A 24,409-nucleotide genomic window follows, 5' to 3' on the forward strand; every position below is an offset into this window, starting at 1 on the left:
CAATCCAGGTTTAAGAGGGACAGAGTTCTATAAACAATTCTGTCCAGCCGGTCTCCACTCCATTTCCTAATCATTATTATTAAGGCTACCTTGTGAGGAGTCCATTAGTTATCCTGCCTCTCACGCCGCTGTGTTCAATGCCTTCAAGGGTTTTATAAGGTTCGCCTGACAGCATTTATCAAATTCTCGGGGTTGCACATAGCTGCCAGGTGTCTTGCCTGTCACCAATTTTTTAATTGCCAGGGCTGTTTTGGGCTACATGATGGGGCCGTCCATCTGTTGTTTGTTCTCTGGAGTGAGGACGATCAAGGGTGTTTCGGCCAAGAAGGAGTCCCGTTGGTCTGTGGCCGGTTTGGGTACTGGCACGTACAGGGCTTTGTCATAGTTGGAGAACACCACCACTATGTCCCCCTGCTTATATACATAGTGGCCCTTCGGGTGCCAGATGGCTGTTATTAGTGAGTGGTCACCTTCCACATGCACTAGGTTCATGAGCAGACACCCCGCCCAGTCTCCCTCTTCAAGAAGCAGCGCCATGTGCTCCTGTTAGTCATGCAGGGCCAATCGGGCCCCTGTCTCCAAATGTTCCCTTCTCTGCCATACAGACTTATCAGAGGCTCCCACCTCTGAGACCGCACAGATCTCCAATTTCCTAAGCTCAGTCTACATATGTCCCAGCTGGGACCGCAGGGCATGTAACAGCCTGCTATACAGAACCCCCGAATATATGCCTTGAAGGCATCCCACTCAACAAGTGGTGCTGTGGCTGTGCCAGAGTTGTGTTCAATTTATGTGCAGACGCCTCTAGCACTGTTTTTGATACGCTTCGTCCTCTAGTGCTAACATCTGTAATCGCCAGGAGGGAATGCAGGAACGTGCCATGCCCCAGTTCAAGGCCAGTAACAGTGGGCAGTGGTCTGAATAAGTCTTTGCCACATTTTATGCATTGTGCATTGTTTCCACTAATTATGCAGAGGTGAGGAATAAGTCTATCCAAGTGTGTAATGCGTGCATGAAAATGTGGGAATATTCCAGCGTCAGTGGGTACGCCCAGCACCACATATCCAACAGGCACCAATTTGGCAGCCACTCGCGCAACTGCTCCATTACGTTACACGTGGCTGCTCCCTGCAGTGGTGGGTGTGAGCGGCCCAATCCAAAGTATTCTACACTGCTGAAGCCACCTCCAACCACCAGGGGCTCAGTTAGTGTCCATTCCAATGACTCCGCAAGGGAGCACAGAAATACTGTTTTCCCTACATTCGGGAAGTAAGGTCTTAGTATATGTATCGGGGAGCCATCCAGCTTTCACAAACAAATATGTACCCTTTGGGTCTGCCCTCTGCTACTCAGGCTGAAATGGCACTCTGGGTGCTATCCGTATGAGGACGTCCCTGGAGTCCGCAGAGTTGGTGGTGTGAAAGAGCTGGCCTCTCCACCTGGCCCAACGAAATTGCAACACATGCTCAGTCAAATGTGTCTCTTGTAAGAGAGCTATGTACACTGGGGGCCCGATTCACAGAACTAACTTAAGACAAAATCCTGAACTTACTACCATTTTGGTATTCACAGAATGCACTTACTGCTTTTGGTATTCACAGAATGCACTTACTACTTTTGGTATTCACAGAATGGATTTACGACTACTAACTTTACGTCCGCACTCGGGCCGGAAATTCCGGGCCGGAGGCGGAGCTTCCGGGCCGGAGGCAGAGCTTCCGGCCCGGAGGCGGGGCTTCCAGGCCGGAGGCAGAGCTTCCGGCCCAGAGGTGGAGATTTTGGCCATGGCTAAATGTCCGCCACTGGCCGGAATCCCCACCTCCGGGCCGGAAGCTCCAACTCCGGCCCGGAAGCCCCGCCTCTGGGCCGGAAGCTCCGCCTCCAGGCCGGAAATTCCGGCCCGAGTGCAGACGTAAAGTTAGTAGTCGTAAATCCATTCTGTGAATACCAAAAGTAGTAAGTGCATTCTGTGAATACCAAAAGCAGTAAGTGCATTCTGTGAATACCAAAAGTAGTAAGTTTAGGATTTTGTCTTAAGTTAATTCTGTGAATCGGGCCCTGTATGCCTCGCCAAGTACAAGCGGAACTGGTGGCATTTAGATGGCGTTCCCATCCCACAGATGTTCCATGTGAGAAATTTAAACACTGAGTGTCGTAGTATATTGCCCATCATGGTAGGTCAAGTGTGAAGTTTGTGTGGGACCCCGTCCCCCCGCCCGTGTCTCCTGTCCATCCCGACTCAGTCCTCCCAACTCATACGTATTTTTGTGGTGTGCCACGGATTCCACTGATTCTCCTAAACTGTGCAAGTAACCTAGTGTTTCACGCAAACAATGTGTAAACAGTGAACAATAAAATTCACTAGAATCCCCATGCCTGGGTTGAGTCAGGAATCAAACCCCACCCATATTTGTACCAAACTAGGAATGTGAACAATAGTAAGAGAACCCCAAGTGGGCATAAAGAAGGTAGAAAGTAGCTGTAAAAAAGCAGAAAAAATAGTTAAAGAGTAAAAGCTTCATGAGACATTATTGAACCAACTTGAGTTCTGTAAGGGTGAGCGCTGAGGGACCGCTCTGGTTACACATGGCAAAGGTAGGGCCCCCAGCCCAGACTAATGTATCAGTTCACCCGAAGCCCTTCATTGTGGCCAAAAGTGTAGCATGGATCACCACAGGAGTTGTGGTCGAAGTTATATCAGTTCCTCTGCAGACTGTTGGGTGTTCTTTGGGAGGCTGGGGACTTCATAGTCTGAGCTGTACAGAAGGTCTCTTGATTCAGTCTCACTGCTAGCCTCCAAAGCGAGCAGGGGGTAGCTGTGAAGCAATGCCGCAGCCGTCAATTCTGCGATCGTGTCAGTACCTACCTGAGATTTTGCAGGGTTGCAAACGCTCAGCCTCCAGACCTCCTTCGCCTCCTGCCCCGGTACAGATACAGGCCACTGGTTCACTGTGACCATTCATGGGAGGCATCAGATTGTGAGGACCCCCCCAGGGCCTCCAGCCTCCTTCGGTCTGTGAAGAAGAGGGACTTGCCCTGTCATAGGTGATATGAAGGCACACCAGGAAGAGCAGGGTGTACTTCCCATGTCTCAGAGCTCTCTCTTCAATCCCAGGAATGAAGCCCTGTGTTTCTGCACAGCCAGGGTGTAGTACGGGCAAATGATCACTTTGCTGTTTTCTACGGTGTAATGGCCTGCTCTTCGTGCTGCACAAAAAATGATGGTGTCCCTAGCACGAAAGTACAGAAGTTTGGCCATTACCAGTTGTGGAGGAGCCCCTGGTGGCAGCATCCTGGCTGGGAGCTGGTGTCCTCGCTCCAGAGAAAAGAAAGTGGACAATCCATCAAGAATAACCTCCCTCCAGTGTCAACCCTCCAGATAAGTGACCATGATCTGTTGCTCAGTGCCATCAGGACGGCCCATCATGTGGATGTTACTGTGGCGGGCCTGTCTCATTGTTCCTCCACTCAGTCTTCCAAGGTTTTAAGGCGGTCTGAGAGTTTGCGCCCCTTCCTCTGTAGATCATCCTTCCGAGGTGGCAGGTGTCCGACGGAAGTCTCTGCTTGGGCCACTCTCTCCTGCTGCTTCTTAAGGTCCTCTCAGAGAGGGCCCACCTCTATCTCCACCATGTTGATCTTTGCCTTCATGTATGCTTGCGTGGAGTTCACTGCTGCCAGGATCTGAGTGACCCCATCTGTGTCCAGCGGTGCCCCTGCTATCGATGGCCCCTCTCTGTTGTTGCATTCATGTACAGCCCTCTGCTCTGTCCCTGGGTGAGCTGTCACCTTTGGGACTTGAGTTTGCCAATCTCACGGCATGGGCAGGATCAGGCATAGGGGCACACAGCGACTCACCTCTCCCTCACCCGTCAGCACTGGTGTTGCATACCTTGAGGAGACCGTGGTGGTGGGGAACACCAGAGGAGCCCCGTCATCTTCACACCAATGGTGCCCGGGTGCTCCACTTGCCCCAAATGTCCAGGCAGCAGGAGCAGCTGCCTGCTCTCTGAGAAGGGGAGCACAGCATACCCAAGGAACAGGTTCCCCGGGCCTTGTGGATCCAGTACACAGCATGCACTCAGCACTCAAGGGCAGGGCGTGCCACTTCAGCACCCACCTGAACTCTACTAGACCGTGCCACCTCATTGCCCAGTCTTCCACTGACCGGTCGAAGCCCACCCTCCATATCCGCCCCAACCAGAGGGGGTACAGATCCCCAACATGCGGCACAATGAGAGAGAAAAGGGGGCCTCTCCCCTCAGCACTCCCTTGCAAGGGGCCAAAGCAGATTCCCGTCGCTCTTCCCACAGTCCTGAGGAGAGCAGAGGCCCCAGATGTGTACTGCGGTGGCACAACTCCACATCCCCACAGGCCTGCACCATACCTCACAGTGGATGGGCAAGGCGCCTCCAGCCTCCAAAGGCAGCCAATTCGGTCTGCGGCTGGGCCGGCTCCCTCACCTGCACTGCAAGGTCCAGGAGGCTGCTCTGCCTTCCGGTAATCCCTATCGGCTTCCGCGGAGGCGGCAACCGCTCTCAATGATCACAGGGGTGGTGGTGGCTTATGTGTGGTGCCAGCTAGTTCCCGTTGTTGCCGGGATGAGGGAGGATAAGAGCGGTGGCCCCGCAGAGCTCACAAAGCTATGACTGCCAGATTCTTCATCCTGGCCACGCCCAGGAGCTCAAGCTTGTTCTGCCTCTCCCACTACAGACTCATGATTTCTTCAAACAGGTTCAAATATATAATTTTGCACCCTAATGGATTTTTTTGTCCACCATGCCACCCCAGTTTGGACCCAGCTACATGCCAATCAGTCTTGACTCTGCTCCCCATGGGAACAGTCCAGCCCGAACTGCCAGGTCAGGCCCTCACTGGATGGAAAACAAGCATCATGGGACAGGTTTCAGGGTATCACCCCTCATCAGCCAGGCTAGCTTGACTCAAGGGGCATAGTGAGCACATGACCCATGTCTGGGCATACCCTTCCCACTTAGGGCGACTATAGCAAAACAAACAAGTGATGAGTGGAATGCTGAACATATCAGACACTCACTTCCAGTCACATATCTGGGTTAAATCCGTCGGTTTTTTTGCTCACCATGCCACCCCTGTTTGGACCCAGCTATATGCAAATCAGTTTTGACCCTGCTTCTCATGGGAACAGTCCGACCCGAACTGCCAGGCCAGGTCCTCCCTGGACTGGAAAACAAGCATCCAGGGACCAAACTCAGGGTATCACTCTGTAATCACCTAGTTATACAGAGCACGGATACAGGAGCGAGGATTAGTAGGTATTTTATTGACCCGTCTATATTGGGCAAGGCACAGGTCATATGGGGTCAAAACAAGGGAATAAACTAAAGTCACCACAAAAAAAAATACAAGGGCTCTTTGAATGTCAGTCCAGCCACGGTATCACGGGGAGGGTTATCTTTTCCAACTTCTCCAGGAGAGAGAGTTTGGGGTCTTTGGTCAGCTTCTCCTCCTTGTCATGATGCCAGAAGAGGGGAGTGTGGCCCGTACCTTCAAAGAGAAAAATAACAATGGTCAGGTACAGTGGGTTTGGGTCAGTTCTTCCACCACCACCGTCACCCACAACCAGGATTGTGCATCTAAAAGGGAGGGGGTGTAAGTGATGAGGGAAAAGGTCTTAGTGAGTCTCAGCAGTACAGGCTTCTCACAGCCCCGTCCTCAACCAGCCTGCAGTGAAGTAATTGAGAAAAGGTACTTGCCTATGTCCACGGCCCTCCCGGGTTGTCGCTGGGGGAGTCTTCCCGCCCTCCTCCTCTCCGGGTCGGCTGAACTCTCAAGCGTTGCCTCTGGGTGGTTCCTTTGACAGTGGATTTTCTGTCTTCTCGCTGTCCTCCTCTTCCTGCAGCAGGGGTTCTTGCCAGCCTCTAAAGTCGTGGTCTTCCGGAACGCCGAAGAATGAACCTGCGATGTCCTTGGCATTTTTCTTCCCCCGTATTTGTTCCTCCTCTCACCGGGCCGGCGCTTCCATGTGTGGGAGGACTAGACTGTCTAGTTCCTGTTCCGGGCGTCCGACCGCGGGCGCCATCTTGAAATTCTCGCCAGCGAAGGGTGCGGGACTACACACCCTTCATCAGCCAGACTAGCTTAAAGCAAGTGGCAAAGTGAGCACACGACCCACGTCTGGGCATACCTTTCCCACTTAGGGCAAATACAGCAAAACAATCAATCTCTGCCCTCCTTGCATGCCCTCTAGAACATGATTTCCATGAAATTTATTGTGGACTTACCTCCATCACAAGGGTGCACAAAAGTATTAGTAATCATAGACTATTTTACAAAGATGGGGCATTTCTTTCATCTGAAGAGACTTACGTCAGTGGTAGAACTACCTGGAATTTTTATTGTGTAAATTTTTTAAATCTCCACGGTTCGCAAAAAGCATTGGTCCAGACAGAGAAACACAGTTCACATCTATCTTCTGGGCAGAGTTAATTGACGCAGTTGCCACAAGGCACTTCAAATCCAAAAGTTACCATTCCTTGAACAATGGTCAAACTGAACTCTTAAATCAACCCCTAGAACAGTACCTGTACTGATGTTTGATGGACCTTCCAGGTGCTTATTGCTGATGGATTGCATTAGGTGAATTTAATTATAACAACTCTTTGCTCTCCTCTCTGAAAAGACCCCCTTTCTTTTGCTTCTATGAATTTCACCCACAGACCATGCATCAGAAAGAGTCTCTATCCACATTTTCCTCCATAACCTCACTATTAGAGAATCTTCATGCCATTCAGAAAGCCTCCCATCTGCATTTAGTAAAGGTAAAAGCTGATTATAAGTGTTCCTAGAACAACACCAAAGAAAAGCTCCTGCATATGAGGTTAGAAATATGGTCTGGTTGTCCACTAAAAATCTAACAATTCTTGGGACCCTCTCTAAGTTCATCCCTCGATTTGTAGGACCTTCCCCATTCACTAGAAATATTAAAGTTCATCCTTCTAGCTCTAGCCTTCCAGCTAACAATTCCCATCACTGGTACATTGACCCCGTATTTCACATCTCCCAGTTTAAACCCTTGACCACAGATGTCTCAACAAGCCTCCTCCGATCATGGCAGATGGGTCACCAAAGTATGAGGTAGGGGAAGTTATGGATTCCTGTGTTCCACGGCAAGGTACAAGAACTTGTGGCCTGGAAAGGGTACGATATTTCAGAAAGATCATCGAGCCCTGCATATTTCGTTTATGCGTTTAGGTTGTTGAAGAAATTCCATAGATAGCACCAATTAGAACCTAGACCACATGATGTTCCCAGGGGAGGGGGTAATTTTTTGGGGTGGGGAATACTGCCAGGAATTATGTTAGGCAACATGCACAAACGGTGTAGAAGTGCTGCAGAATGAGGCTATGGAAGCTTAGATGAGCGGTATCACTAGACCGCTACCTACCTGGGTTAAGGTAATTTCCAGGGCAAGAGGGGAGTGCCCTATTTAGGCTCCTTGAAACCATAGTTCAGTGCCTAGTGATGAATTGCGTGGTTCATTGACTTTTGGATCCTCGTTGAAGTTTGGATCCATTTTTGCATCCCTCACTGTTGTTCTTTTTGGTTCCCTCTGTCCCTTTCTTAGTCCTCTCCTAGCATTGCCCTCTTGACTATCTGTCTGTTAACCTGAACCTCTAGTAGACTCTTACCTATGTGTGTCCAAAGCATCCAGGTGGCTCTGCTGTATTCCTTGTCAGCCCTGGTCTCTACACTGCATCAACTGCTGTTGGAATTGGTAAGCTGTGTTTGAGTTCTTACCTGTATGTTACATCATTGACCTTCTGCCCTGTGTTTTACAGCTGTTCAGATCTACCCAAGATTCATACCATCAAGGCAGAGTGGTGCCTTCCCTTGAAACAGATGAAGTCTGGGAGAGTGAACTGAAGTCCTGGATTTCTGTCTTACTCCTTAGTCCTGTTTCTCCACTGATTGCTGTTTCTGGGCCTACTTGTCATTCTGTTCACCAGTACCGGGCTAAGGGATGACAGAAGCTTTCAGCGACTCTACGACTTCGAAACTCTGACAGTCTAGTGTTGGCGTTCTTCTAGCCCACAACTGCTGCATCCACTCTTCATGTTTTAATACCAGTCTTTTCTCCTGCGGACAAACCCACAATGGGCCTCCATTGTATAAATAATGCATGTTTATCTTTCTGCCCAGGGGCAGTCTATTTAATTTGATTAAAGGTTCCTCAGTTGGAGCACAGATGCTGGTGTTAACTGCAACCATTTGTGAGGCCAAGTAATAGCACTAAATATTAGGAAGGGCATCATCCCGGCTATTCACTCTTCTGTATATGTCAGTCAGCATCATCCTTCATCCAATAGTAATGTACAAAGCTCCTCCTCCATTCACTGGAAAAAAGGCCCCTGAAGCGTAGTATTGAGTATCTTGCGCCATATAAAGAACACGGGTACTAAAATCATTTTGAGGGTTCAGCCTGTCCCATCACAGAGAGTGGTAATCAATGAGTATCGGAACACACTCTGCGGTAGAAGGGCTGTATATGCCCCACACCCCAAGTATGTATCCATACAGACCTATGTATCTTGTATCTGAATGCTCCCCTAAGTCGTGCAACATGTTCAGCAGCCTCGGTAGTGACTGCGGCGGGTTTGCCACATATAAGAGCATGCTGTCTGCGTATAACAATGCTTTATTGTTAATGTGGAAGGACACCACCACATTATCTGTCACCACTGCAGTGGGATCGGTATATAACAGTGTGAGCCAGACCCTGTATATTGTCTTATGAAGACTCATGAAAGCACCTTAAGTAGATACTCCCACCCAGTAGAGTAGACTGCCTTCTCTGAGTGCAGGGAATGGATTGAGAGTGCGCCCTTCATGTCATCTAGTTTATTGATCCAGTTCTGCAGTCTGCCCAGATTCATTCATATTAAGCTTCTCTGCATAACGCCCTATTTATCATGGTGAACAAGGATGGGCATTTCTGTGCGGAGTCCATTTGCCAGTACATTGGCAAGTGCTTCTGTTTCCATGTTGATGACCAAGATGAGGCCATAAGAGGAGCAGCTGTCTACAGGCTAGCATTCCTTATGTATGACCATTATGGATTGCATGCTTGAGGCCCTCCAGAAGTGGTCCTGTACTTTTCGCATCTGCCAACATGTCTACCTTGTGGTTTCCTATCACTGAAGCCGAGCACCTAGACAGCTCAACTGGGAGTTCATTGCGATCAGGTACCTTATCAGTCTGCATCTGGCTGATTGCCCCCCCCCGCCCCCCAGGAACATCAATAATATATTGCTGTCCAGCCTGTCCCTAAAATCCTCAGGGAGTCTCTGTCCTCTGTAGGAGTTTCATTCTTGTCTCATTTCACCTCTCTGTGTTTCCCTGTTCAAGCACCTGGGGTATCTAGCATTCAAGCAACGTCATTGTTGTCAGTCATTGCTGTCTCCTACGAATCTGTAACCTTCTCTAAATCAAATCAAATCAGGTGTTTGTTAAGCGCGACCACTCACCCGTAAGGGTCTCAAGGCGCTGGGGGAGCGATGTTATCTGTCTGAGGTGGAGTGGAAGGTCGTTCCAGGCTCTGGCCGCGTGGAAGGAGTATCTACCCATACTAGCCGTTCTTCTTGCCCCCTCGGCCGGCCAGCCAGCAGTTCCCCTCTTAGTTTCTGGCTGCATACAGTTTTCCTGGGTGGCCAGATGGTGCGCCATGGCTGCCTCTTTAGTCACACTGCAATTTTCTGTCCATGTGCAATACAGGATTGCCAATGCATGTGGTAGTTTTCTCCCAACTCCCCTGCCTGTTGAATAAGTTAATACCCCAAAATTCAAAGTGGGGAGAAAGAAGCAGTGACGCATTCAGCTTCCATACATAATAGTACTCACTCAAAGGGGAATGAATCACGTGTCTTGGAATACCAGGGTCTATAACTGGTGTTCAAAGGCCCTCATACACATGAACTCGTTGGTAGCGGTGTATCTTGATTCTCCGCATATAGAAGTTAGGTGAGTGGTTTTATCATTGGGTCCTTTTCCGCCTGAGTTTCCCATTCTTCAGTTAGTCAACTTTCCTCCTCCTGGAGGGAGACCATCTGGTTCTGTGACGGTCATAATTTCGTAAGCATTCTCGAAAAAAAAGTGTGGAGTTGAAAATACCTCTTTTCCTGAGAGTATTTTATTAATCAGAAAGGGGTAAGATTAAAAACAGTGTCAAGTGCTAGAGCCAGAACCAGATGGTCTCTCTCCAGGAGGAGGAAAGTTGACTGCCTGAAGAACGGGAACATTTTTTGCAGTTTGATATAGCGCAAACTCGACCCGAAAGTATTGCAGCGCTTTACAAAGCACCAGTTACATTAAACAAGGACGCATTTATTTTTTGGTAGGCGCGGGGAGATTAAGTGATTTGCCTAGAATCACAGGATGTTGAGCCGACACCGAGACAGGAACCTGGTACCCCAGTTCCAAGGTCTGAAGCTCTGGCCGTTAGGCCACATCCATCTCCCCTATCTATTCACCAGAAAAGCGTCTTCTCCAAAGCGTTAGGGACTTCTGAACAATTCATTAAGTCAGTGCTACAATTACCATTTCAGACACTGAACTAATTGAAATTGCAAGTGACAAGAACAAACAGTACAACAGGTCCCCTGGCTGACCCAGTCAATAAAAGAGCTTCATTTTCCCTGTCAATCGCTATGATTACAAATCTCTGCATCAACGAGGCCCTTTTACATACTCATTAAAAGATGGGTTTTAGATTAAGCACATTCAAACACTTGGATTAACAAGACATCTGAGACAAACAGGCACCGTTTGTGTGAGAGTAGAAAATCAATGTAATTATAAAATCACATATAGGAACAAAAACAGTAATAGAAACAGCTCAAACGTTTGATCAGGGAGGAGGCTGTAATGACTGAGTCGCTGTCGACAACCTTCATTGAATGTGTGGCGATGAATTTGAAATGTATGAATTTGTTTATTTGTGCAGTTTTCTATAGTGTGAGCGCGGCGCAGAGGTGTTAGAGCACTTCATAATTCAATATCACAATAAACACTGGCGATATCTGCCATAAATCTATATTAATAGTGAAACAGCACATGTACGATGTGCAGTGCAGGCCCACATTGCAAACCTCAATATGCTTATATCACAACCTGTACAGAAATCCTTGTGAGCTAAAAACATACTCAAATTGCATTTAAATGAAGAATAATTAAAAAAAGGATATACACGATTTTTGGCATTAATTAAATACATCACAAAATAACATAAATTATTAAAATGAGTGCACCCATAAGAAATTCCTTTTTATGAAAGGTTTTGGCAGATATTTCTGAATAAATATTAATGTAACTTTTTTTCGTCTTATTTTGATCTGCATAAGCAGGGTGACATATTCATTTGTTAAATACAGTTATATTCCTCAAATATTAAACAAATCATTAAATTGACAGGACACCAATCATTGCTTGAGTCCATGTGGGTTGTTCTTCAGAGCATGCTCAGTCACACAGAGCAATATTCGACTTCACGCATGTCAATATTAACAAAGTTACATAAGGAGCATCGCTTTGCAACATATCCTGGGGGTGCAGGTTATTACCATACCCCGCGTACTCAAACAAGCAAACCTCCTTGCGCCATCTTAGAACACTCTTTCAGGTCATCCAGCCGGTCCTCCTCCTTTGGGGATTTGGGCTCACTTTCTTGGTGATTGCCCTCCGCTTAGAAACAGTGAGCAGCAATGGTGCTCCTTGTTTATCTTGTGTTACTTGCATGTATTGGGCTTTTATGTATCCTGGCGTATGTTCCCCGAGTGGGACGGCTATGCTCAGACGTGAGTCCCGTGCTCTCCATGCCACTGGAATCAAGCTATCCTGGCTGAAGAGGGGTGTAACCCCGAAACCGCTCCTAGGATGCTTGTTTCCAGTCCAGGGAGAACCTGGCTTGACAGTTCGGACTGGACTGTTCCCATGAGGCACAGGGTCAAGACTGATTTGCATATGGCTGGATTCAAACTGGAATGGCACGGTGAACAAAAAAAACGATGGATTTAGGCCCAGATCTCTGTACTGGGGTGAATATATGACATTGTTCTGCATTCTGTCCATCAATTGTTGTTTTTGCATTTGCAACCCGAGTGGGACGGGTATGCTCAGACATGAGTCTCGTGCTCTCCATGCCACTGGAATCAAGCTATCCTAGCTGAAGAGGAGTGAAACCCTGAAACCGGTCCTAGGATGCTTGTTTCCAGTCCAGGGAGAACCTGGCTTGGCAGTTCAGGCTGGACTGTTCCCATGAGGCACAGGGTCAAGACTGATTTGCATATGGCTGGGTTCAAACTGAAATGGCATGGTGAACAAAACAAATGATGGATTTAGGCCCAGATCTCTGAACTGGGGTGAATGTATGACATTGTTCTGCATTCTGTTCATCAATTGTTGTTTTTGCGTATGTTGGACTCACCCAAAGCAGGTAACTGAAAGGCGTCGTTTTTTATTGTACCCCTACAAAACTGGTAAATCCACTGGAAACTTTATTCCAGAATTATACAACTCTAGGGTAATCCCATATCAGGATCCACTGACCTCTTTGAGGCTGATTCTCACAAGTATTTATGAGTATGTGAAGAAGTGCTACAGAAGTACACTTTCACGTCATGTATTCTTGCAGGCCTTTGTGAACTTGCCTGAAGCATCCAACTCCCTATTAGCAAGAGTGCAAAGATGGGAAAAGTCCTTTCTATTTCTACTAATTCTATATGAACATTGCCTGAATATTACCATTTTAGATGTTTTAAGGCCAATTCACGAAGTTATTTAAATGTACATGAAAGACAATTATAGAAATATTACTTCGCATACTCCAAACTGCCTATCTGAATCAGCCCCTATGATCTTTTATCTTACGAATGCTTTATCAGTCACACTTTTACCTGTTGGACTGGAAAAAGTTTGCAGCTTTTGTATCTGACGCAACGTCTTATTTATTAGTTTGCACAAATCCTAGTATCTCTCACTTTTATTTAGACTTTGAATCAGTTGACAATTTCACATCTTTAATGATTCTGGTTCAGGGATAGCTCAGCGAAGGCGCAAGTTATATTTACTTGAGTTAACCATCACTGGTGAATTTCAGTGTTTTTTTGTGTAAAATGTTACGATTTAACTGATATCATCACCTAATTATAACAGGATTTTAATCTACCGTAAAGTAACAATAAAAAGAGATGTCATTTTAAGTAAGGCAGACATACGGACTTTGACAAAGGGTCAGAACACCAAAATATAAAAGACTGGCCTATTGGCTTCAGCAAAGGATCAGCACACCAACCAATATGAAGCAGATCTCTTGGCTTTTTTAAAAAGTCACCACAGTAATTTATCAACAACCATATTCAAAGTATTAGTTGTAAATACACACATGACAATGCATGATAATTATTGTCACAAAATATTCAAAACATAGTATATTTAAATGTGTTAATTCGTTCAGCAGTGTGTGCTCTATCCAAGTTACATTTTCGTCTTGAAAATTGCACGGGGAGCACGTGTATTTGGACCCCCCTTTTTCTCGGCACCCGCTTGATGCATCACCCTGAAAGTTTCCGGGAAGGAGCTGAGTTGGCTTAACCTTTTTTGTCGTATTGATTTATATGTGAAGAGATATATATATCATGATATTTATCAAGAAAGCATGCTTTTTTTGTGATTTATTGTAATTCTATTCCGACATTTAAAAAAAAAAAAAAATGAAGGTAAAAAATGTACGGATATCTAGCGCCACGGAAAATATGACAAAATTTGTATTTTGATTGATCGAGTCAGTGGAAGTCCAGCAAGACTGAGCAAAGAGATGGGTGACCGCAACATGAAAAAAGATGCTGTTGCTGTCATCACAGGACTCGGGGACCTGGTCCCTGAGACCTGGAAATATTTTTAAGACATATAGAGGGAGCCCTCCAGGAACCTAAAAGAAAAAAATCAATCTTTTTTTTGCGTTGTCACGATCCTGCAGACTCCCATGGGACCCGGCGCGGCTTCAATGTAGTTCTATAGGACTCCTGCAGGACTACCGGAAGGCCATGTGAGGTGAGGGGTTGGCTGCTGTCTGGGGTTTGGGTGCAAGGTCTGGCTGCATGCGAGTCCCTGTGGCGAACCCCTCACCCCCACGCAGAGCAAGACACCAAGTGAGTGCAAGGGTGGCCTGGCCACAGAAAAAAAGAGCTACTGTTTAAAAAACAAAAAAACACTGAAATTTACCAATTACACATAACTGACACAAGGTATAACTAGTGATGCAGTGCATGTTATACTTATGACAGTTATGTATAGCTGGCAAATGTCATTTTTTTTTTTTTTAAAAGGTTGTGCTATTTCAGTGAATTTCTATGGTTTTTTAATGTAAGTTAAGATCTTACTATCTTCCTCACTTATAACTCCATTTATCCTTTGTTTTTTTCAGCAAAAAGGTAAAATATATATGTATACACACACATACACACGCACACACACACACACACACACACACACTTATAGGTACACACACATATATACATACATATATATATATATATAGTTTTAATTTCATTTATACATTTCCACCATAGAGTAGATACATTTGAATACATCATGCATGCTTCTCAGTAAATTACAAAAAAATGTTTATCATCTCAAATATACATTGTAGCTGTGTGTCTAGGAATTCTCACTATGGGCCTCTTTATGATAGCGGTGAACCCGCCACCGGCAGCCTGCCAGTGGTGGGTTCACCGCTATTGTGCGGCCATTCTCCGCCCGCCAGATAAGGATGGCGGGTGGAGTGCTGGCGGACGGAAAGCCCGTCCGCAACGGGTCTGACATAGGCAATCATTACGATAGCCTGTCGGACCCAACCAGCATACCCAGAATGGTGGCGGTGCCTAGCAGGCACCGTCCGCCACATTAGGATGCTGAATTCCGTCAGCCTTTGAATGGCAGTTCCGCCGCCATTCAAAAATTGGCGGAGATTGACTTTGGGGGCCTGTTGCGGGCCCCCCTTGTGCAGGGGCAATGAAATTGTGCACTTGGGGGCACCTATTGTGCCCCCCTACAGTTCCCTGCACCAGGTGGCAGGCACTGCGTGGCGCCTTCCACGTAGTGCAGGGAAATGCACAACATAAATTTTTGCCATTGCGGCAGGTGCTGCAGCCAGCAGCACCCACCACAATGGTAAACATGAACAATGCGACTGCCCCATAGGCGGTCGCATTATAATTGCATGTGTGGGACTGCCGCCATATGACCGGGCAGTCCCAATTCCCGTGACGATGGGGGACGGACTCAAGTCCGTTCGTGTTCATAATCACCCCCTATGTGTCATGTTCATCCTCAGAAAAAGACCTATAGATTGGTATATAATACATGCATTTCATCTCACTGTATTAATTGTATCTGCTTAATTATACTGCTACCAAAGGTTATGCATGTTTATAGTGCTAGTGCTCCAATTACAGTGAGAATTATTGTCATCGTGGTTCAACAGGAACTTCACACCTGATGAGAGTCACAATAAAATTGCAGAAAGGGAGAAAGGACTTTGAGGAGGAATAGTTTGGCTAGGAGATGTAGTCAGGGACTCCATATCCCTCCTTTAAATCCTTACTATATAGATTCCCGAACCCAATGAAGACCTGCATACCTCAAACTTGGAACCCCCCATGGGCCTTTGCCCTTGAAGTGGCCATCCATTACATGAAATACCCATGGATGCTTGCTAGCAGAGGAAGATGAGCAAATGTGCAATCCATAGCAATTGTGGACCTAGCCTACCTGTTGAGTGATACTGAGGATGCCTTTTTATCCTGGACCAAAGACCAAAAGGTTATTAACATGTTTGTTTTGTGGTTGATCAAAGAATCTAGGCTTTTTAATTTAAATTATAAATAGATTTACAATTTTAAAGTATTTTGCGCAATAATGCTGTTAATTACCCTCCCCTCATTATGGGCTCTCGCATGTGGCTCAGGCCCATAATGATGAGAATAAACAATCATTATGTCCCTGCAGATAACGACAGTAAGGCTGTTAGTGCCAACTCCTAACCTCCTGAATTCAACACACCCTCAGCCCAAGGTCCAGTTCTCCTCTGAGGACTGCAATAGCTCTTTCATTCGAAGCTACTCTCACTTTCATTCTGGGCTTGCCCCTTCCCTTCTTTCTCAGAATAGAAATGTAATCCCAAAAGCTACAGCACAGTTGAAAAAACTGACAAAAGTCATTTAAAAAAAAAAAAAAAGATTTCTAAGGTTAGTGCTTACTTTTGAGATTTGCCAAAGAAGGGCAGTGGCTGGCACAGAGAAGTTGCTGGAGGCAAGAATGACTTCCAATGAAAGAGCTTCTGCCTCAGCCTTCAGGGAAGTGTGTTGAAGTGATCTTATATTTTGTAACCGTGGGCGGAGAACTCTGCTCCGCCCGCGGAGTGTGCGGAGATTTCCCTACTACGCGTTTCACGGAGAACGCGGAGTAGGCAAATCTCTGCACACTCCGTGGCGGAGCGGAGTTGGCCAGCCCCCGCCTCCCACCCGCCCTATTAATAATTGGTTAAAACTTCCAAAAACGAGTTAAAAGGTTAAAAGTAAATAAAAACCCCTTACCTTAGCTGCGGCGTTCCCGGGCGCATGCGCAGTTTCCCCTAAGAACGCGATGAAGAGGGCAGCCCGGGGACGCCACAGCTAAGGTAAGGCGTTTTTATTTACTTTTAACTCATTGTTTAAAAGTTTTAACCAATTGTTAATAGGGCGGGTGGGAGATGGGTGGCGTAGCAGAGCTACGCGGAGTTTCACAGAGTTAGTTCTTAACTCCGTGGCACGGTGCGTAGCTCCACTCCGCCCACTACACCCAGGGTTAATATTTTGTCTTATATTTTGTGTTTTTGCTGAATAACTGACGCATCAGATTACTTACGTTTTGTTACCAGCGGTCTGTAATAATGCAGATTATTTCTTAAAATAAGGTTATTCAATACCTTACATACAGAGAGTAGCATGGTATATTTTCACATATTTCTAGGTTCCTTTGCATGTAGGTATATTCATCTTAGTATTTGCATTTTTTATGACTAAATCAATCTTGTTGACTAGGCTATAATTCTCTTGTCATTATTCTCATCATCTCAAATGTATCATCAGTCATCCTTCCATGGACTTACAATACCATCATAATGTATCCATGACCAACCATAATCCATTCTTCATAAACATCATTCTGTGGACTTACAACATTATCATCGCTTAAACATGAGTTACTGAAATCCCCCACTTTATAAAGATCATTCTTTTGTCACCCATCAGTCTTCTTTTCATGCAAAGCAAATTAAAGTTATGGCTGTATATATTTACCCGGTATATGTTCATATCATAATTCTTTCTCATTCATCTATTTGCTATTGTGGCACATTAATTTGACTCATTTTGTACGTACATATATTAACCCACTGCATTGGATGGTCAATGATGGTCTAATGTTCACTGTGTCAGGAAGCGGGCTGGAAGCATTGCTTACCTTTTGGAACTTGGCAAACATGGGAGAGGGATACTCTCAATACACTCACACTGAGCCTTTCCTGGGAATGGAAAGGCTGGCAGTTCCTGCAGTGTTTATGTTGTCTAACTTGAGGCTTCATGTGCTACAGCATCTTGACAACAAGGTACGTTTCCAAGCGGGACATGAATTCTCACATAGTCAAGGGGTGCAGTGGCCATCTTCGACATCTTCCATTGTGGCCCCAGCATCTTTGCTAGGCAATTGTGATCCAATGTTGTTGAAGCCAGGACCTTGTTACTCAGATCTACCAGTTGCTTCCTTTGGATTGCATTGAAGTACATTGGAAATACAAAAAAGTGTTTCTGAAATTTTTGATGTTGCTAGTACAAACTTTGAAATATCTGAACATTAATATGAGCTCTTATGAGACTTTGACTTTATTGCATTTTTCTTAAAGGGCATTTTAGGGTTGAGTATCCCACGGTCACCTCTTATTTGCAGGAAAAAGATTTGTATGTAAATATTTTTTGGGTGAGATCTATTTTTGCAGTGGAACCAAAAAGGCTGTTGAGATGCCTAGGCGTTGGCTCCTCCTGTTTAAAATGTTCCATAAACCCACTTCTTGCTGTGTGTTTGTTTATAATGCTTCTACTTAGAAGCTCACTAGAACAGGAAGGGCTATGGAGCCAGGACCATGTTGCTCGTGTGTAAGTGTCAAAGCTCATGTTATGTGCAAGTGTCATGTTATGCATAAATGTCAAATTGTTCTAGTATATTTATACATATTGCTAGAAAAGGAACAGCAGAATATTTAAACGTTTGGTAAGTACCCTGTAGTGCTACATGAGTGAAGTAGAAAGTATAACTCATCTTCCACAGAGAGTGCATAGTGTTGAAGCTTTAGATAGTTATTACATTCACATATTCATTCGGAGAAGTGTCATATATTTAAGTTGCTCATTATTTGGATGCTCAGTTTCAGAAGCTGCATGTTACACACCAAAGTAGTGAGACTTAGTTTCACAAAGATATTGCTAGGGTACGTTCATTCACTAATACAGTTAAGTGCAAAACTCTCATGGCAAGTTACTAAAAAGATGACTTTGTATTTTTATATCCACTACAGCCTTTAGACATCACTCGCCAACAGAAGTGACAATTGAGATTGATGGATTCTAGTGTCTCTTTCTTCTCACTTATCCTATTCCCCTTTTCCTGTTTCTACCACTGGCCGTGCTGATCTTGTGAATCTGTTTATTGGTGGAGGCGGTGAGAGATGGAAGAGTGTATTGGTCTTGTTTGAGTCTGAGAACAAGGTTGATGCACCTTGACACATTGCACGCAAAGTGGATTCTGTGTATGTCTATGTGTTCTATATATCACTATATCACTAATTTCACTAATGTGCATACTTTGTTTAGTGCATTCATACCATCTACTCCTGTTCTCAACAGTTCAATAATTTGTTCCTACATCTTTGCCAATTTTCTTTTAATGTTTCCTCTTCTTAGGTTGTCTGGTACCATGCCAATATCCACTCATTAACATGATCAGTGTTGTATTTCACTGTAGTGGTCAACCAGGGGAAATTCTTAGTTTTATAGGTTAAACATGATTTGAGCTGTATGATTTGCTTTTTATTGCCTGTGTAGTCTTGCATGTGTAGGTGTTGTCAAAGGCACCTGTTTTTGGCATGCATCATATTTTTACTATTTCAGTTTGAGAATTGCCTTTGTACTGCTGTCTTCCTATTAATGTTGAAGTCTTTGGTATATGTAGTCAATTCACAGACACAACATTGCTTACTTTTACAATGCCTTTTGATTTTGGGTAATCCCCACAGGTTATTAAAGTTCTAGATTAATTTGAATTACTTGCCCTAACACGTGACTCTTTGCGGAAGGTGAATAGTGGTTCTTGTATTTTTAGAGGACTTAAAATACCCATTTAAGGGATTTTACTTTTTCGTTTTGCTCCAGGAAGGTTCTCAAGGACTGAACTGGGCACTTTTGAATGCATTTTGTACTATTAATCCTCTGTTAATCACCTCATTTATCAATATGCTGACAGTATTCAGGTATTCATCTTTCTGGTGCAATTTCTTCTGATCCAAAATAATTTCCCATAGGGTAAGTTTTCTTTCAGTCTTCATATGTGGCAGCCAGAAAAATGTAGTAGAGGGTTTCTATCTGTGGGGTTGTTTTTTGTAATTAATTTTCCTTGTTCAGTGTTTACCCATAGATCCAAATATCTTTTGTAGTGTTTCGTCATTGTAAATTTTAGATTGACTTTTGATTGTTTTAAATCCAATCATAAAAAATGTAAAGCCTCCTCAGATTCTTTCCACATGAGAAATATGTCATCAACGACCCTCACCCGAGTGTCTGTTGCCTGCCTAAATGGGTTTTCTACACCACATATCTATTTGTTCTGAAAATAAGAGATAAATATGTTGGCCATTTGAGGAGTGAATAAACATCATACAGCCAACCCTTTTATTTGCAGGACAAAATATTGTTTGTACATAAAGACATTTTTGTGAAAGCAATTTTTACCATTTGAACCACAAAGGCAGCTTGGGTTTCTAAAGGTTGCATTAGACAGGCTTCAAGGGGAACTCATTTTCAGTTTGCTCAGGCTCTTGGCGGTCGTACATAAGAATATTCACTACAAAAATATTGTGCTGGAAAAATATCATAGCTAAAAAATTGTGAACCAAAATATTGGGAAGGTAAGTCTATATAGCTGAGTATAACTTTACTATCTATGTCACTTGAAGATGTATGTATTGTTAAGGTACATATATGTGGAGTAAAGTATAATTGCATTTTCTTATATATACTTTCCTTCACAATATTTTGGCTGTGATATTTTTGTTAAGCATGAATGGGGTAACCCTGTATTCCTCAGAACCTGAGCATTATGCATTACATAAACACAGGTGGTTCTGTCGGATAGAATTTTGATGCAATTATACTTGTTAAATTAATTTATATGAGAGAATTAATCTAAGAAACATGTAGGCCTGAATAACTCAGTTAATCACATTTATTTTATGAAAGTACAATGACAATAATTAATTCAAACACGGGTGCTCTAAATGTGCCAAGTGCAAAAGTGATTGTGCAGTGCATCAAGAAAAAACAGATTGGGGAGGGAGGGTCTCCCAGGATCTCTCTCCCAAAACTAGCCAGAAGTTGGTACGGTGGCGGTAAAGCGCGCCCGGAAATCCAGAAATATTATTGGCAGGCCAGCTCATTGTTATCAACCACTAGGTCCACCTACCCCCTGATGAGCCGGCGTATAGAATTGACCGCCGCAACATGCAGCCCAATGGTTATCTTAGAGCGATATATGGAGGGTGTAGGATTGCTACATTGCCCAGCCCAACATCGGTCACAATACAGATCTGGCAGGAAGCATTGACAGCCCTAGGCTGGCATAACAAAATCACACAAGTGACCCCGCTATGGGACTCTGTGAAACTGGGCCTCCTAGCAAAACAGCGAAGCTTCAAAAAAATGGGACCTGATTGGCATCTCGAGGGTAGGAGACCTGTGGTTGAGGGGGGGAAGTAATTCCCTTTGCAGACCTCCAGAAACACTACCAATTGGCATAATCTGAAGCCTTTCGCTATTTACAGGGCAGTCATGCGCTGAGGGGAGCGCTACCAAGAGGGGATGAACTCCCCGGAATCCTCCCCCTTAGGAGTACAGACTACTGGACGATCTCATGCCAAAGGGGGCAATATCTCTCATGTACCGCAAAATCCTTAATAACTCCCCATAACTCCTGTCCACACTTTAAAAACGCTGGGATGCTGACCTCGGTGACCTAGAGGATGACGAATTGCAGGAGGCTCTGACCTCCCCTAAAGAGGTAGCCACTATATTCCGATTCAAACTAGTACAGCTCAAAATGTTCTGCAGAACATATTTCTCCTGCAACACACTGGTCAAAATGGCGAGGTTTGAGTCCGGACTATGCCCGAGGGGATGCGAACAAGAGGGCACTTTTTTTCATATGATTATGGGGATATCCAGCGCTACAGGACTATTGGGATAAGGTGGTGTCCTGTATCCAGAATTTTGTAATACAACAGCGTCTGGGTCGCCAAGGTGGTGTTTACTGAACATAGGGGATCTCAATAGCATCTCTGAGTGACATGGGGGTTTATGGTGGTCAAAAGAAATATAACTAAGCAGTGGAAGGCAACATCAACCCCTACATTGTGTGAATGGAAAATTGACATGGACTAGTGTATGGTGGCGGAACGGACGGTGTATGAGATTCGAGGTTGTCCACCTAAGTGGACCAAGGTTTGGAGAAAATTGAACGAGTACCGAGGAATGATTTGCATGTATGTATTCAGTCAGGGGCAAGGTCAGCACTAGAGAAAAAGCATTTTGAATAAGTATTTAAGTTAGCATCACACACTTACATTAAATTAGCTCTAAACCAACATCAAATATAATGTAATTAAATCAATTCAAATAGAGAATATATACACTTTCACAAATCATTATTATGAAAATAGCAAACGTTAGATGTGCCCTACCACCACACTTTTGCTCAACATTCATACAAGTGCATAATTTTATAAGATCACATCTCAAAAAATGTTTTATACTTTTTTATAAACTTTAGAATCTCTAGTATGATTAAGCAAAGTTTCAGACTTTTCTTAATGGTGCATACTGACAGAAAACATCAAAAACACTAGGCCACTTGACTTTGACATCAAAATTTCATCAGTATACGTTAATAAGCAACATGTGCATTAGAACTTTATTAGTACAACTTTGTTTATATGTAATAGTATTACTTTATATGTGTATTTTCTTCATCTCTTGGTTTAAAGCACGCTTTTATGGTGCTTCTATTACTCATGTCTCAGTTTCATGTGTCACTGTGACTAACGTGTGCAAAGTGCACTTTCAACTTTTAGTCTCTACTGTCAATAAATGTTTTGTGTATTATGATTTTATTTACACGGTGCTGCATTAAAACTTGTGTATCTAAAGTTACTTGGCAGTCCTACATTGTTTTGAGTGGGAAGAGAGTACTCACCTGAGGTAGAAGAAAGACTACGAATGACCTTCTTTAGCTCAAGGACATGTCTGCCTGTATTATAAAGACACTGGGATGTGGAGCTCATATGAGAATCAAGAAATGAGAAAACTCATCAAATGCATCCAGCAGGTACCACAGAGAAAACATACCTCCTGATGAAGGCCCAGGGGTCCGAAATGCATTGAGGTTTCATGAGTAATTTATTTGTTTGAACAGACCTCTCTTGATGATTCATATTTAAAGTTCAAATTAAATTATTAAATAAATACAAGTACGCCAATTCAATAAATTGGGAAAAATTATTTTACCAGTTTTGCCTGGATTTTTTTTTTTGGAGAGTAAGAATTTACAAAACGGTGTAACCCATCTGGTAAAACATGAAGCGGAGGGGGAGACACAATGCCAGACCTGCTCAGGGCATTTCGGGATCTTTCTTTCACACCCAGGGTCAGTGGATGATACCCTTTGGCACCCTAAAACATTTTGAGTTTTATGAAACACTTGATGAACTGTGGTGTGCACTGGACCAACACACATCGGTGTCCTGAATGACCACATCAGTGTCAGTAGGACCTTTAGCTGCAATGGTTCCTGACACGTCCTGGCTGTGATCTTTTGTGAATACATCTAAATAGTGTAATTAGATGATTAAAGTTTGCCCACAATATTGTTGTGACTCTGCTTCGTGCGTTTGTGACATGTTAATGTTGTACAGATATGTTTGGTGTAGTCATAAGCACACAGTTCACCAAACAGATGATATGTACTACAACTACCATGATGCATTGCTAAGGTAGGGTAAGCATCTCAATGGAGTTATTCATGCTGTAATGTATGATATATAGATTTGCTAACAATATGTTTTGTTAGGTAAGTAAAGGGAAGATGACTTGCCCTGGCTGGGGCCTGCTGGATTGGAGCTACTTCCACCACAATCTCTTCCAGGGTCCCCTCTATGAGTGTCTCCATGAGAGTCAAAGGGGGGTTTTGAGGGTCCTCCACTGGTTCCACATCACTCTGCCATCCTGCTGGCTACCTTCTCCTTCAAACAAGACCTCAGGCCGTACCACCTTTTGTGGCTCTCAGGAATGATCCTCTGGGTGACTCCTAGAGAGTTCACCTTCTCGAGGATGCTAGTCTAGATCTGGGTCTTTTGGCTGTCTGGCACAGAGAAGGAGGCCTTTCCAAACAGTTGGTTCATATGTGCCACACATTCCCCTATCAGGCGTTCCAGCTCCTTCTGAGTAAATTCTACTTTCTGGACCCTGAGACCTTGCTCCCATCTTCTGTGGAGATGGTCTTCTCCTGAGATGGTGTTATTCAGTGGCAGTGGGATGCAGGAGGACTCCTTACTTCCAGCCTAGGCCTCTGGGATGTGGCCACACCCTATATTTGTAAACTTCCTGTTCTGACATCATCATTCTGTATACAGAAAGCTCTGTTTCCTATTTTACAATTTCCTAGTCGGAGCTCACTATTTTGAATTTCCTATTAGGAAATTGCAATTTAGAGGAGGTGAATTCCTTCACTATGAAGAAGAATTCCTTTGAATTATTGGTACTCTGCTGATCCACTCGGTCAGAATTGAGCATTTGGTGGCTTTGAATTGCTAGTGGTAGCTCTGGAGGGCTGGTTTGTAGGTCTGTTTGTCAATATAATTGGGGATGAGTCTCGGCAGCACACCTGCTGTTTGCAGTGGTTTGTGTTGAGCCGTGGGTATCAGTCTAGCAACTTGCTTGCGGTCTGGACCTTGACATGGCTGAGGTTTTGACTGGGGCCTGGGCGTTGGTGCAGGAATTGATCCAGTAGTTGAAGCTGTCAA

Source organism: Triturus cristatus, chromosome 5_1 (assembly GCF_964204655.1).
Source record: "Triturus cristatus chromosome 5_1, aTriCri1.1, whole genome shotgun sequence".
Taxonomy (NCBI): Eukaryota; Metazoa; Chordata; class Amphibia; order Caudata; family Salamandridae; genus Triturus; species Triturus cristatus.